This window comes from Cnephaeus nilssonii (genome assembly GCF_951640355.1).
Source record: "Cnephaeus nilssonii genome assembly, chromosome: 11".
In the NCBI taxonomy this organism is placed as follows: Eukaryota; Metazoa; Chordata; class Mammalia; order Chiroptera; family Vespertilionidae; genus Cnephaeus; species Cnephaeus nilssonii.
The window spans coordinates 29573298-29589745 of record NC_137082.1 but is presented as its reverse complement, the minus strand read 5'-3'; the positions used below and the strand labels follow the sequence as shown (position 1 = coordinate 29589745).

The 16448-nt window shown below is 47.7% G+C and overlaps 1 pseudogene across 1 annotated transcript in view; it reads left to right on the top strand.

Annotated features, from left to right (window-relative positions):
* Positions 1-181: 181 nt before the first annotated feature.
* LOC307107459 (phosphorylated adapter RNA export protein-like) overlaps positions 182-16448 on the top strand; it is a 106592-nt pseudogene continuing 90325 nt past the window's right edge. Inside the window, exon 1 of the transcript in view lies at positions 182-189. The product of the transcript in view is annotated as a phosphorylated adapter RNA export protein-like (transcript). The remainder of the gene's footprint in view (positions 190-16448) is intronic.

Here is a 16448-nt window from a genome sequence, read left to right as displayed (position 1 = left end):
CCCTTTCCCCTCAGCTGTGTCCCCCTTCCTCCCGCCCTTTCCCCAACCTCTCGGTCACTTGCTGGTGCCCTTGGGTTCGCGGAGTGTAGAAGGAGCCATTCTCGGGTCCCCGGGCTCCCGGCTTTGGCCGCCAGGGAGCAGCAAGCGCCTGGGATTTGTGGATTGCGGACTGAACCGCGCCATGGCGTGGTGAGTCGCCTCCTGGGACTCCCTGGACGGATCTGTCGCACCTCTTCCTTCTCTCAGGCCACTGGACAGGGGAGGGTCTTAAACACCTCTGTCCAGTGCGGTGGCGAGGAGAGAGCCCTGGAGGGGGCCAAATGCCTGTCCTGGCTTGAGGTGGGCAAAGAAACAAGAGGCTAGATGGTGACAGACCTGGGAGCCCGACCAGGACACATCGGTTTTGCATACACTGACTTCTGCTCTGTTACTTTGCTCCATATCAGACGTCGGAATAAAACTTCCTTGCTACACTAAATAAGGTTGAAGTGCTGGAGGGTGGGAACGAGCACTTGGTAGATGGTTAAGGTGGGGGCGGAGGCTGCAGACCGTCTGGCTCCAAATCTAGGCTCCACCTCCTATTAGTTGTTGGACTTCTCTGTGCCTCAGTTCCTCATCTGTAAAGGAGGCTAAGAGTGGAGTCTACTTAATGGCGTTGCAATGAGTTAATGTGTTAAGGCCTCAGAGCTGGCCTGCATTTGCTAGCTGAATGGGGTTCGGTAGGGCAAGATTTGAACAGGGGGCACAGAAGGCAGAAGGGGTATGGAACTGGCACGCACCGTGGACGGAGGTGGAGGGGACGGTGTGAAGAGCCTCTGCTGACTAGGTAGGACTGGGCAGGGAGAGATAAAAAAGAGATTGCTCTCTTGACCAAAAGAAATAACTTGGTCACGCTGCTGTCATGGGTGGGCCCTGTGCTGGAACACTCTAGGTGGCAGGGGAAGGGGGAGTTGCAGGGAGGACAGCATCACTGTGTACATGCAGGATGAGGAAGGTTCGTGCCATGCCGGGGAGATGAGAGCCTGTTGGAGAGGTGTCTGGGAGGAGGTGGAGAACTCACGGCCTTGGTACCCACTGGCTGTGGATGACACGGGCAGGATGTCTACAAGACCTAGATGAGAATGTGCTTTGAAGAAAAACCAGAAATGTTGAGAGAGGGATAACCCCTTGCACCCCCTGCCCGTTTCCCCAGCCCAGGAAGCCAAAGCTGTTCTAGTCATAGTTTAGAAATAGCTCTTCCAACGCCCTTCCCAGGTTTCCCCATTACAACTTCCATCTTTACTTGGGTCTTTGATAATTTGCCAGAGATGTAATGAAAGCAAGGTGAGCCTGGAGACCCCACTGGCCCTTGGGTTCTTTGTGATCCAGTGGCGTGGATTCCATTTAAAACGGAAAACTAAACACCTGTGCTTATCTCCTCCCCCTCCTGAGGCCCCTTTAGAGTGAAAGCAAAGAAAAAGGAAGGTTCATCCTACAAGTATGTTAACTCCGAGGTTGATAAATCTGAACTCCAGCCCCTAAAGAGGAGGCTTGAAGGAAGAGGTCATGAAGGGACCTATTCCTCTCTGGTGAAGATGGTGCAGGCAGTTGTCACGTTCAGAGTCAGATGCTGCATGAAAAAGAATGCTGATGGAGAAGGTGTTCCTGACAGATATCCTGTTTGTGGGGCTGAGCCAGTCAACCCCCAGTTCCCTTCCACCCACCAAGCCTGGGCAACCTTTATTATTCATTCAACACAAGTTAACGAAGCCCCAGCTCACTGGAGATATAATGTTGAATAAAGCAAAGTTCCTACCATCCCGAGGCTCACATTTAAACAGCAGGGAGTGCTACCCAAAAGAGTTAGGAGGAAAGCTTTTCCATTGCTATGGACAACAGTTTCCTCTGGGTTGCATATCTGGGTCCTGGAGATGATCTTCAATTAAATCTTCAAAGAAAATCCAAATCCAAACTCTTCCAGTACCTCCTCACCTCCGAATAGCAGCCGAGCCTGAAAGGGTACAAAATCATGCATGTCACTGGCAAGCATGGCTAAAGCTGCCACTTCCTGGGGCCAGTGCCTCTGGAGAACATGGACTTCCATCCCAATCTTCAGTTGCAAAGGGTTCTGTCGCCCTCGTCTGACTTTTAAGCTTCCTGTGGTCTGACTTACCCCTGGCTACAACCTAAGCCTTCCTGATCCTCCTAATTGTGTCATTTACACCAGATACACACTGTGGTCAGGGCTGGGTGAAGGGGTGAGGGCTCAGTGCTACCCTCTCCCAGGACAGCAGAGTGGTGTTCAGGACAGGCCACCTGTCTCAGGGTTAGGGAGTATGTGGGCAAAGCACGTTGTTTCTGCTGGAAGGAGAAACTTTGCAATCCATCCTCCCAGCACCATCAGAGAGGCTGCAGGGGACTTGAGGCCAGTTTATGATTTGATTATTTATGCTAATTTTTGCTTAAAATTAGAAGTTAGTGACTATATTTCCCATCATGGTAGAGACAAAATAGGTCAAATGGAATGATATTCCTACTCAGAGCCTGGCAAGCAGCCCACTCAGGAGACCCTTGGGGTGACTGTTTGCTTTGCAACTGTGTTTGCTCCTAAGAGCTATTCTCTCTCTCTCTTTTTTCTTCAAGGAGAGGAAATAAGCTGGGAAGCAGGATATTGGATACATTTGGAAGAACCACGAGGGCAGAAAACTCAGAGTGGGGCAGAGATTAGTTACGGTGAGTTAAAAACTTTATTTCTCATTTACTCGGGCAGCTCTCGTGGACAGAGCTCCAGGGGGCAAGGGCAACTCAGGGGTCCAAGCTCCTTCTAATGTGTGGCTTCACTGTTTCCTAGAGGCTGGGAATTCTCCAGGGACCTGGAGTCCTCCTCTAGATTGTCTATAGTCAAAGGCCCCAAGAACCAACGGGGAATGTGGAGGATTACATAGACATTTTAGGAGGCAAGCACACCACCTGTGTCCAAGCCATGCCTCCACTTAGATGCAAGGGGGAAACGTGGTTCAGCCAAGTGCCCAGAGAAAAAGAGAATAGATTTATTTGGTGGCGATCCAGCCTGTCCAGGCTGCAGGACAGGAAGAGTTGCAGGAAGGCTCAACTTGAACATTAGTTAGGCAATGCCTGATGGATAGATTATGAAAAGAGCACATAGATTGGCTGCTCTGAAGTTCCAGTTAATACTCTACCCAGCAGACCAGGCCCAACATGCATATTTCTAGCATGGATATTTCTAGCATGGCTTATTAAAAAAGGGTCAGAATGGGAATGGCATTTGGGAATGAGCTGGTGACAATGACAATTCAATGCACTCAGCTCTCGGAATGCAAAAGGAGAGTTAAGGTGGGCAGTGGAGTTTCAGCTAGCATTGCTCTAACCTTCATGGAGAGTAAGCAGTCCCTGTCTGGTAGAATCCATCTAGTGACCATGGGAATCTCTTTATTAGTGCTTGAAATTCCACCCTTTTAATCTGGGTTATTTAACTCCAAGAACCAGAGTTTTTCATTACATCACAAATTCTTTGGCCCTCTAGTAGAGGTGACATACAAGGTTGATATCTCCTCCAGCCCCTGAGATCTGATTATTGTAAGATGGGGAAGATGTTCCATAGGGATATCCTGTGGTAATGAAAAGAAAGATGAGAAAGTTCTAGGGATAAACTTTGCTAACCTGACAATTTCTCCGACTCCCAAATGGAGCAGCAAGTGGGAATGAGGGAGATTTCCTAACACAGAATTAAAATAAGTCAGTCAACTCAGAGGAAGTGGCCTATAATCAAGTTGCTAGGCCAGGCAGGGTTGCATGACTCCAAACCCAATTAGGGAGGCTGAGACAGCTCCTGCTGGGATGTCCGCCCTCCAGCTCACAAATGAGATGGCCTGGAGCCATTTTCCATTTCCTTTCTCCTGGGCCAAGATTCAATCTCTGGAGAAGAAAGTGAAGAAAAGAGGATTTCTTTTGAATAATTCCCTGGAGGAATGGAAAGATGGAGGAAGCAAAAAATCCCAAGTGTCCCAGGGAAAAAAAATTAGGAGGTGAGGCTGGCCTCCCCACGTCAGTGTTCTCTATGCCTTATACTTGAGATCCTACCAGTTCTCCCCCTCTCTCTCTTCTCTGTGAGTTCATCACTTAATCTTTCTAAACCTCCACTTGTAAAATGGTGATAATGTGGTCCCACATGACCATTAAGTGTCTGCAGAAATCCCATTTACCCCCTAGTCTGGGTCCCCTTATCTTTGATTTATTCCTCGGTAGAGCGGTATTTAGTAATTCCATTGTTTTCCTGTGATACCTGGAGACAGTGACCTTCTTGGGCTTTCCAGTGACTGTGGCATTTTGCCTTTTTGTGCTCAGCCGCTAGTGCAGTGCTGGCCTCTTGAAGTTGCTCGGTGAATGTTTGTTGAATCAGTGGATGAAAGTATGAATCAACAAATGAATGAATGAAAGTATGGCAGTATGAAGGACTGTGTACCTGAGTGTCACTGAGGGTTAGATTATATCTCTCTGTCCCAGAGTGTCAGCCTTTTGCAAGAGATGACTGGGGTGGCCTTCACACATTCTAGGGAACATGGTCTGTCTAGGGCAGTGGTCGGCAAACCGCGGCTCGCGAGCCACATGCGGCTCTTTGGCCCCTTGAGTGTGGCTCTTCCACAAAATACCACGTGCGGGCGCGCACGTACAGTGCGATTGAAACTTCGTGGCCCATGCGCAGAAGTCGGTTTTCGGCCTGGGCGGGTCTATTTAGAAGTGGCGTTAGAACACTCAAGGGGCCAAAGAGCCGCATGTGGCTCGCGAGCAGCGGTTTGCCGACCACTGGTCTAGGGCATGAATGGGCACCTTTCTCCTAGGAGGAGTGCTTCTGAGGGACACCAATGGGGATCTGGATTAGAGCTGCCTGCCCCTGCTCCCAAAGAGGGAACAGAATGTGCCTAACCTGTGCCTGTAGTTCTTGGCTTGGGTTATTGTCTAGGGCCTCAGGCCTTTGAGGGAAGGTAGTCATGCATGGACCCCGTGCATGCTCTGATCTGGGAATAAGGCTGCTCTGGTCTATACATCCCTAGTAGAGGAGAATTAATGACGCAGCCAGTTAATATCCTTTGAAAACATCTGGTTCCACCAACTGGCCACCTTGAGAGTGATAGATTATGTGAGTAAAGGTCACAACCATATATTTTTTTTTCCATTTTCTATTTTCAAAACCAGAGGCTAAACGTTGGTATTTTATATTGGCTTATTTGAATCCCTCCAGCGGTCTGTTCTTTGGTGGTTTAGTTAGGATCATAACCTTGTGTAGTGGGTTGAATGGTGGTCCCACCACCACCCAAACGTATGTCCACTTGCTAATCCCTGGAACCTGTGAATGTGACATTATTTAGGAAAAGCGTCTCTGCAGATGTAATTAAGTTGAGGATCTAGAGATGAGGAGATCATCCTGGATTATCCAGGTGGACCCCGAGTTCATTGACAAGTATCCTTACCTGAGTGAGCCAGGGGCAGATGAGACCCAGACCCAGAGGAGAAAGCGACGTGAAGGCGGAGGCAGGGATTGAAGTAATGTGACTACAAACCAAAGAAGGCCACGGATTGCCGGCAGCCACCGGAAGCTGGAAGAGGCAAGGAACGCTTTCTCCCCTAGAGCCTTTGGCGGGAACTCAGCCCTGCTGACACCTTGAAGTTTGGACTTCTGGCCTCAGAACTGTGAGAGAATAAATTTCTTTTGTTTTAAGCCACTAGTTTGTGTTATTTTGTTACAGCACCAGCAGGAAACGAATATACCTTGTTTGCTACAATGATCTGCCAAAGCATTTCCTTTCGAGTGTCACAAACAGTGTCAAGACCTTTTCCTGATGTATGCATCAAATACAATGGAGAAGGTACGGGTGTATCACAGCAGACACAACCTCATTGTGATAGAAAAGTCCTTTGGAACCTCGAGAAATAATTCTTCTGGCATATATTTGAATTACAGTAGTCCCCCTGCCCCTTATCCACAGAGGATATGTCCCAATCCCCCGCCCCCCTCCCCCCCACCCCGAACCCAGGAGTTGCCTGAAACCGTGAATAGTACCGAACTTCAAGCAACTTCTTCAACTCTGCTGCAAATGTGACAGCATCTTCTTTATCGGCAGATGCAGCCTCTTCAGTAATTTTTATATTTTTCAGTCTAAACCTATTCCTAAATTTGTGTAGCCATCCCTTTCTTGTCATCCATTTGGATATGGCTTTTTGGAGGTTTTGCCCTACTTTGGGGCCTGTTTTTGACCTTCAGGTTTATTGTAGAAACAGGAATTTATGTCAGTTCAATTGGCTTTTGTCATCTAGGATTTAGCACCTGAGGCTCTGAGCAGCATATGTAAAATTGATATAAATCAGGTAACCCTCATTCATATGTAGTCCAAAGAATTCTAAATTTTTCTATGAATAGTTGCTGGTCTTGTCTGGGTTTAGGGAAATCCTTAACTATAGTTTTTAATTCAGCTCCATCCCAAGGTTTAAAGTCTACAGTTTTCTACATATCCGGCTCATGGAAGGGATGTATCTTTAGAGGCAACTGGCATTTAAGGATCTTAGGAGTTGTTGGGAAATAGTAGGAGCTGGACAGGAAAAGAGGAGGGCAGAGTTAAGAGGGATATGGAGGGGGAGCAGTTGGAAGGATAAGGGGGATGAGGCAGGGCTAGGGTTTGGGGAGCATATTTGCCTTTCTCTGATTGGCCCTGAGTTGGAAGCAGGTGCAAAAAATAAAGAAAGTGGAAGTCGTTTACTAATTCCTGGCTGTTCTGGGCTTATTGCTGTAGGCGTTTTGGTTTCCTGGGCTGGTAGCTACAGATTGTGGGACATAGTTCTATTGTCATATATGGTCTGGTCATTATATGTTTGTATATTCAGTCTCTGAGGACTTATTGGTTTATTGCTCCAGAAAGTTCACAGTCTGGGTAAGGAAATAATATGTACATTAAAGGACAAGACTCTTTGTGCCTGGGATTAGGGCATCCATCTGAGGCCAGGCTGAGGGATCAGGCTGTGGGTAGAGTGAGGGTCAAGTTATAGGCAGAGTGAAGGCCAGACTGTGGTAGAGTGTACTCAGGGGTTGGGCTGTGGGCAGGGGCGGAAGGGGTTGGCCAGAGGCCTCTTTCTGAAAGTAGGGTACCAAGAAGGGCTGATTTAGTGAAGTTGGCTCCATCTCTTCCTATTTTTTAAAAATATATTTTTTTATTGATTTCAGAGATAAAGGGAGAGGGAGAGCGAGATAGAATCATCAATGACGAGAAAGAATCATTGATTGGCTGCCTCCTGCACGCCCCTTTACTGGGGATCGATCGAGCCTACAACCTGGGCATGTGCCCTTGACTGGAATCGAACCCGGGACCCTTCAGTCCGCAGGCCGACGCTCTATCCACTAAGCCAAACCAGCTAGGGCACTTCCTACTTTCTTAACATGTCCTTTGGCATTAAGAGAGCTTCCTCAGCTGTACCTGGCACCTTTGAGGGGGAGGGGGTGTGGAATTTTAGATATATTCTAAGGTTGGGAGAAAGTGACGTAGCTTTGATAATAGGGGGCTAGGGAGAAATTACAGCCTGCATTCTCTCCCTGCTGTGTAAGAAAAGCGCCATCACACCTGCACACAAAGATGCTTTGACAGTTGCATCCTCTGACAACCCAGAACTACTCCTGTGCCATTGTATTAGGAATCAAGATGCTGCGATGCCACCAATCTCCCAGGCTGGTAGGGGTGAGGAGATGGCAGGAATGATAGGGCCATTGTCCCTTTCATTGTGCTATTGAATGCATTTCCTTCTGCTTAAAAGTGTGGCTGTAGGAGTAACTGTAATCCAAAGTCTCCAGTATTGCTTATCTAGGATGATTGCATGGGGACCACAGGATTCTGCCAACAAAACCTCACTTACTGATTGGCCACAATGCTCCACTCTTGAGTTGAGCACTGCCTTTCATTTTTTCATTTCTTCACACCACAAATATGTATTACACATGTACATTATTTATCAATCACTGTATTGGTCACTGTGGATAAAATGTTGAGTAAGATATGGCCTTGCCTTTAATAGATCATGGAAGACAGCTGATAAAAACAAAAGTGCAATGAATCTAGTGAAATGAAGAACACACAGGGCACTGTGACAGGATCATGGAGGGGATGGGGCAACTTAGGTGGAATGGTGAGGTCAGGCCTCTCTGAGAGGGTGCCATTTCAACTGAGAATGAATTCTTAGAAATACCAGATCCATGAGGCAGAAGAAAAGTCTCAGGCCAGGAAAATTTTGCCATTCCTGGCACCAAATGAAGGCTAGTGAGCTTGGAGCAGAGGGAATGAGGCTCGAGGGCAGGAATTGCAGCTAGAGAGGGAGCTGGGGGCCACAGAAAGGTGTCTGTGTTTAATTGCAAATATTCCACACAATGGAATATTTTTAAGTAAACTTTTTATTAAAGTATAATGTATACAGAGAAAAATGCACAGGTCATAGGTTAATAGCTTCCTGAATTTTCATAAAGTAAACTCACCTATGCAACCATCATGTAGATCAAGAAACAGAAAGGCTCAACTCCTGTCCCATTGGAGACTCCCATTGGGCATCTGGACCTTCTCAGTTGCCTAGTCCTGGGCAAGGAGAATATCCTCCATTATCCAAGTGGGTCCAGTGTAATCACAAGGGTTCTTAAATGCGGACAGGGAATGCAGAAGAGTTAGAACCAGGATGATCACAGAAAGATTAGAGTGGTCTTTGCTGGTTTTGAAGATGGAAGGGACCCACAAGCCAGCGAATATGGGCAGCCTCCAGAAGCTGGAAAAGGCAAGAGAACATTCTCTCCTATAGTCTTCAGCAGTGAACACACTCTGCTGATGCTTCAATTTTAACCCAGTGAGACCATTTCAGACTTCTGACCTGCAGAAGGATCTACTGACTGCTGAGGGGGCTGTGGATCAGGCCCGAAGAGAGGGCTGGAGAGAGAAGCAGGGTCTGATTCGTAGCCTCTGTGGCAACTGTTGATCAGCCCTTGCCTCTCTCTTTCTCTCCAGGCCTGGCCAGCAGCACTCTTCTCTTTCTCTCCGGGCCTCCAGGGAGGCTGCTGATCAGCCCCACCTCTCTAATCAGGCCTGGAGATAGGCCCGGAGACACTGACTGGCATAGAAACCGACCAATCAGAACCAAATCTGAGTGAACTGTGAGGAGCCAATGGCTGCGTAGGAGGTGGAGCTTTTGACGATGACTGGCATAGAAACTGAATCTGGATGAACTGCGAAGGCAGAACCTAAGGTGGAGCCTGAGGAGGGGTTTTAAGGCAGTTGGGGGTGAGATCAGACTGGCAGGGGAGGGCAGTTTGGGGCGAGATCAGGCCGACAGGGGAGGGCCATTGGGGGCAAGATCAGGCCAGCAGGGGAGGGCAGTTAGGGGCAATCAGGCAGGCAGGCAGAGGCAGGGGCGATCAGGCGGGCAGGCAGAGAGATTAGGGGCGATTGGGCAGGCAAGCAGAGGGGTTAGGGGCAATCAGGCAGGCAGGCAGGTGAGCAGTTAGGAGCCAGTGGTCTCAGATTGTGAGAGGGATGTCCCCGATTGGAGAGGGTGCAGGCTGGGCTGAGGGAACCCCCTCTTCCTCCATGCACGAATTTCATGCACCAGGCCACTAGTAAAATTATAAATTTGTATTGTTTTAAACCACTAAATTTATGGTTATTTGTTACAGCAGCAATAAAAGAAATACAGTAGCTTTATTGCCAACAATAAGACTACTAGGTACAGTTTAAGATTTCTTTGTGGTTCATTTGGTCCTTAGAATGTAACTCACTAGCAATGTATAGTCAAAATATTGTTTCTAAGTCATTTGGAATAATTATCATCTGTATGATTATTCCACCAACTTTATATACAATTGGCTCATTTGTTTCAGTCTATCATTATTACTTTAAAAAAACAATTTCTTTTAAAAAAATTGATTTTAGAGAAGGAGGAAGGTGGAGAGCAAGAGAGATGGAGCGATAGAGAGAAAGAGAAAAAACATCGATGTAAGAGATACATCAATCTGATGCCTCCCAATCGCACCTGGACAGTGGATTGATTCCGCAACCTAGGTATGTGCCCTGACCGGGAATTGAACCTGCCATCTTCTGGTGTACAGGACTATGCTCCAACCAACTGAGCCACACTGACCAGGGCTCAGCTTATTTCTTTTACTTTTAGAGATGTTTTGATTTCTTTTTGCACAACTCATTTTAAAATAATGATATAAAACACATGATTCCAAAATTCCATTTCATCTTCCAAGTTCTCTCTTTTCCCCTTATTGTTAACCATTTTAAAAATTAGCTTTTGGCTTACCTTTTGCTAAGGACTGACTGGTTACTCTCAACTTTATATGTTAAAACCCTAATCCCCAATGTGATAGTATATGGAGATAGGGCCTTTGGGAGGTTATTAGTCCACGAAGTAGAACCCTCAAGGAGCGATAGTGCTCCTGGAAGAAGAGATATGAAAGAGCTTGCTTCCTCCCTCTCTCTCAGCCACATGAGGATGCAGCCAGAAGGCAGCTGTCTGCAAGCAGAAGTGGGCCCGCACAGGCACTGATTCTGCTGGCACCTTGATCTTGGCCTTTCTGCCTCCAGAACTGTGAGAAATAAATCTTTGTTGCTTAACAAAGAATACTCGTCTTGTTTTAAGGTCAGCTGATTAGCAAACTTAAGGATTATAGATGGTAATACCATTGAGAAAAAAATCGATTCCTGGCCAGGGCCACTGTCTGCATAGGGTATGCACATTCTCTCCATGTCTTTGTGCGTTTTCTCCCTGTACTCCGCTTTCCTCCCCCAACCCACATCCTGAAGATGTGCATTTTAGGTGAATTAGCATGTCTACCTTGTGCCAGTCTGAGTGAGAACCTGATATTTCAGTGTAGCTTGGTGAAGATTTTGCATTTCGTGTATACTGAGAAAAGTAAATCAGTCTGGACTAATTTCTCCCTGATAAAGAAAGTGGGGTACAGCATAATTTCTTAAGCAGATGTTATGCCTATCATTGTCCTGGGAGACTGTGAGGGATACGCTCTGACAGATAGATGCATACTTGCAAAGTGCTATAAACGATATACTTCATTTTGAAATTTACGAAGCCCATTGCTTTAGTGAAAAATAAATCGTTTATCTTTATTTACTCACATAGCCCAATAATAAATATTATGCCTCTATTAATATCCATAGATAATTCTTACTACTTTGGGAATTATTTAGCAACAGAAGTCTAGGATTGTGACTGAAGAATTCTTGGTTTCACTAAGTTGTTCATATGTAAGAGTAACAGGATTATATTATCTACTAGAGGCCCGGTGCACGAAATTCAAGCAGGTGGTGTGTGTCCCTCAGCCCAGCCTGCACCCTCTCTAATCTGGGACCCCTTGGGGGATGTCCGACTGCCGGTTTAGGGATCGGGCCTAAACCGGCAGTCGGACATCCCTCTCGCAATCTGGGACCACTGGCTCCTAACCGCTCACCTGCTTGCCTGCCTGATCGCCCCTAACTGCCTTTGCCTGCCTGCCTGATTGCCCCTAACCCCTCTGCCTGCCTGCCTGATCACCCCTAACCTCTCTGCCTGCCTTCCTGATCATCCCTAACTGCCTCTGCCTGCCTGGTTGCCCCCAACTTCCCCCCGCCCCCCTGCTGGCCTGGTCGCCCCACACAGCCTGCTGTTCAGTCATTTGGTCATCCCTCACTAACGCCCCTGCCAGCCTTGTTGCCCTAAGCAGCCTGCTATTTGGTCGTTACTGTTACTGTGATGGCATCCCAGACAATTTGCATATTTCTCTATTATTAGTATAGATAGCTAGATATGCAAAGTATAGGAAATGTATCATTCCATATACCCTGCCTGCAAGGACACTGCCAATGTGAATGTTAGGACCATGTTACTGTGCAGGGTTTCCTTAGAGATGGGATGGCCAAAGCAGAGAGAGCATCAGACCAAGAGTCAGAAAATAGGATGTTAAACACAACCCAGGGTATGTCAGTTACTCCTTATGTGATCTGCAGCTGGTTACCTTAACTTTCAGGGTCTCTATTTCATCATCTGAAAAATGAGAACAATTCCCATGTCCTTATGCTAATGGAAGATTAAATAGGAAAAAAGATATAGAATTAAACTTGAAAGAATGATAAGAATGCAAGTATAATTTCAGTTAGGGTACCCTAAGAAGTAGACTCTTGAGACAAGGATTCCAGTACAAGTAATTTATTTGGGAGGTGATCTAAGGAAACACCAGTTAAGGAGTGGGGGTGGGGGGGGGGTTAGACAGAGAAGGCAAGGTGCATTATCAAACCAGTTACAACTGTGGGCAACTGGGGCTTGATCCTCCTGGAAGCTCTGGGAGACTGGGGAAGAACAGGAACCTCAGAGTTATCCCAAGTGGGGTGAGGGGTCGTGGTATCTATACAGCCATTCTCATCAGTCATGGGTATGGCTGTTAAGATAGATGTGAACTCCTTGTCACTGTAGCCTGTTCCTTACTTATGCAGCCCACAGGATCACCTAAGAAAAAAGTTGCAGGTGCTGGCAGGTGGAAGTTATGAAATAGGTAGGTTAAAGGTACATTGACAGCATTTACTACATTTATCATCTTTCCAGTCCCAATTCAAACAGCATGTTAATACTCATCAAGACATATATTTGGATAGAAATACTTTACTGTTTCCCCAAATGTTTCCAACATTATCTCAAGACCTACTTTGGCCCTGGCCGGGGTGGCTCAGTTGGTTGGAGTGTCGTCCGTACACCAAAAGGTGGCGATTCCATTCTTGGTCAGGGCACATACCCAGGTCATGGTTTTGATCCCCGGTTGGGGTTTGTGTGTGCGCGCAGCCAATCGATGTTTCTCTTTCCCTTTCTCTCTCTAAAATCAATTAAAAATAAATTTTAAAAAGACCTACTTTGTCTGTGGGGACAACTCAAACCCACACTTGGCTCTCAACTCCTACCACCCTAGGCATAGACCTTGTTCAGCCCTTCTCAAACTTGCTCCTCCTTCACTCTCCCAATCCCTGTCCCCCACCCTCCAGTCTCCCACCCTTCCTGCAAGGGATTGGCAATGCATGGAAGCCCAGGAAAGACTTGTTAATGACAGAATTAAATTCAGGATGCAACTTGGTTTTTTACTTATATATTCTCATTTCCGTCCAGAAAACTTCATTTTAGAGGCAGATGCCTCCTGATGAGAATGGGGCATGGGAGAGGCCTGCATAGATAAAACTCATGGATGATAGCCAACCCTCTTTTTACAAATTAGATTTCGTATTTCCCCCTACCAAAACACTTAGTGGAATTGCTCACATGGAGCAAAACAAATTGGCTTGAGTTACTTGCCACTCTAAAACAAACCTCTTGGGACATTTGTGTTTTAAAAACATGTTCTTATCTCAGAATCTTCTCTCCCCCCCAGATGCCAAACCTTCCTACTCCTGAACTCTATGTCTTGAGTGCCAGCCCCTGTGGTCAGGGCCGGGGCTCTTTTAGCCTTTGCTGGCTTGGCTGACCGTCTAGGTATCTCCTTCTCTCTCCCTAACCCGTGTAGGGAGGTGCTTCAAAGTGGATTTTCAGCTGGAGAAGGTGACTTTACAAACAAAAGACACCCCACTGGCCTAAGACCTGCTGTGAGTTAGGGGATCAAGAGTGACACAAGATGGTTCTCCCCTGCAAGAATTTCTGTCTCCCCTTCCTCCCCATATGACCCTGCATCCCCAGGCCATACGCACTTCTGGGAAACAATTGAGGGGCTTGACTTTTCCCATCGTCATTTTTTTGGGGTTCATAGGAGGTGAAAGCCCCAGAAAACTCTAAAAACAGTGCCTAGAACAACCCACTTCATATTCTCAAAAACACCAGTGAGATGCTGGTGGTTTTATTTTCTGATAGCACGCAAAGGAACTGCCTGCATTTTTTCCCACTCAATTGAGTGACTTTTTGATGGATTTGACTGGTTGTTTTGGCATCGCGTAGGCACAAACTTGAGCTGGGCTCCATAGAGGCGGCGAAATCAGACATGAATAATAATCATAATAAACCTTCACAGCATTTGAAAGTTTCCAAAGAGCTTTTTATGCATTTACCTTGTTCCATCCTAAGGCGCCAAGTGACATAGGCAGGGCTGGGTTATGGCTCCCATTTTCCTCATGGAGGACATAGAGGCTCAGAGGTGGGTATCGCCTTGTCCCCAGCCCTCATCAGACCTGAATTCCTTGTCTGGGGCTGTTTCCACATTGGAGGGGAGGTGGTGGGGAGGAGAGAGAGAGAGAGAGAGAGAGAGAGAGAGAGAGAGAGAGAGAGATGGCTGTCTGGTGAGGCCTACATGGCAAGAGACTGGGTTAGAGACTCTTTAGAAAATTTGCTTGGAGAGAACATTTCCTCTTCAGGATATCAGGTTCTGAAGAGGAAAGCAATTATCAGGCATGTGATGGCAGCCTGAGACTGAGATCCTGATGAGCGTAGAGGTAGTCCCAGGACTTTGCAGGCATCCAAAGACACCAGGGACACTAACAAGCCTGCCGGGCACTTCAACTGCTCATCTCTTAGGGCTGGTGCCAGGCACAGCTGTAAGGTGCACACTTGGTCTTCAGGGTCCCTTCTGCCATGCCAACCTTTCTAACAGCTCCCATCGGCCTCTGGGCACATTTTTGCTCCTCCTTGGCCCCGCAGCTCACCTTCCTTGGCTTCAACTTGCTGGCTTCTTCCTCCCCTTGGCCAACTATTTCTAGTCTCCTTCTCCCCAGCGAAACTCCCTGCCCCACCCCTCTCCCCCCTGGGATCCAGCTCTCTTTGCTCCTGGATGTAAGAAACTGCTTGCCAGAGAACACCTCCCTGGGCCTCTCTCTTCTCAGGTGAAATGCATTAGTTTTTACTTGAGTCTTCTTGGGACGGTGCTCCCTTTTGCCTTGGCCCAGGCTGTCAACCTGAGATGTTTGCTTTCCATTGATCTTCCCTTGGAGGACCCTTCAAATCCTGTGTCATCCAGGATGGCTTTCTTGACTGTTCTGGTCCACCCTGACCCCAGGCTTCTGGGACCTACGGGGAAGCTGGGTTGATTGGGCTGTGGCCCCCTGCTTCTCCTTTCTACTTCTTTGGAGCTTTCCTTTCTTCACCTTTTCTCCACTCATCACTTGCCCTCTTTCTCCCCCTCCTCCTACCTCTGTCATCACACACATACGGCGGATTTCCCGTGTCCTCCTTATCATGCTCTACTCTTTGCATCAAAAGCTCCTAGAGAACGGATATGCCCCTTCCCCCGAGGTTTTCAGATCTCAAGTGAGCGAAATGGAGCTCTCATGGTGACACTCCAGGCCTCAGTGGGGTAGGTTTGGGTGAGGTAGTGAGTTTATCTGAGAGCTCCTGAATACCGGAGGGGTTGTTTCTGAGGATGCGGCATGTACTAACTAAACTGACTACTTTTGACATCTCTTGTCTCTAACTCTTGTCTCCCAGTAGACAGCGAGCCTCTTCTCTGTTTGGAGGGACCTCACACAGTGATCTAAATGGCACGCTGTCGAGTGGTGAGATGGGAGAAGGGAGCGAGTGTGGGCAGAGCAGAGGTTGCTGATCCTGTCTCTGCAGCCTACACTGGCCTCTTGGTGCCTCCTCTGCTCGGGGGATGAAAGTTTCCTCCTGGCCTCCTCTGCTTATGACCCCCAAGTTCCCCCGGGTACCGGCAGCCAGTGTGAGGTCAACACAGGGTGCCCAGCCAGGAAGTAAGGGCAGATGGTGCTGGCCACTATGGCCTGACGCAGGGCACAGACTCTGGGGAATCCCTAGGGACGTGTCATTGTCCCCCTGGGGATCATGGGGGTTCTGGGCCCTCCCCACACCACCCCAATTTTCTTTTGAAGAACCTTACAAAGGCAAGGTCCCTCTTCCCTGCCTGCTGTGCCAAATGTGAATCATATTTCATTTATGACATTTTCTTTCAGTGAAAAACACATAGTTTGACCAATTAAAGCCTCTTTTGGACAGAATTGGAGAGGCAACAGAAAAGGACGTCCTGTTCCTATGGTTTTCGTCTCTCTCCTTCTCTCTCTCTCTCTTTCTCCTGTTTTTCTTTTTCTTTTTTTTCCCTTGGTCACAAGTTCAGATTTGGAGGGAAGCAGCGATGAGAATCAACTCTGTGCATTCTGGCCTCAGCTCCCAGCTGTGCAGTCAGGGCCCAGAAGCTGAGGCCAGGATTGAGGGGCAGAAATGGACACAGAGGGGTCTGGGTGAGCCCCAGAGCCTGGGAGAGGAAGAGGCTAAAGGGGGTGCCTGGAGCCCATGGGCTGCACCTGCTGGGGAGGGGCAGGGACTGGAAGGGAGCCTATATTGGGTGTGAGAGGAAGGGGCCTGGTCAGGGGAGCAGAGAAGACAGGATGGAGAGGGCAGTGTGGTCTGGGGTACCCTTCCCTGGCTGAGCCTGGTGGAGTGAGGGACTGTGAGCATAA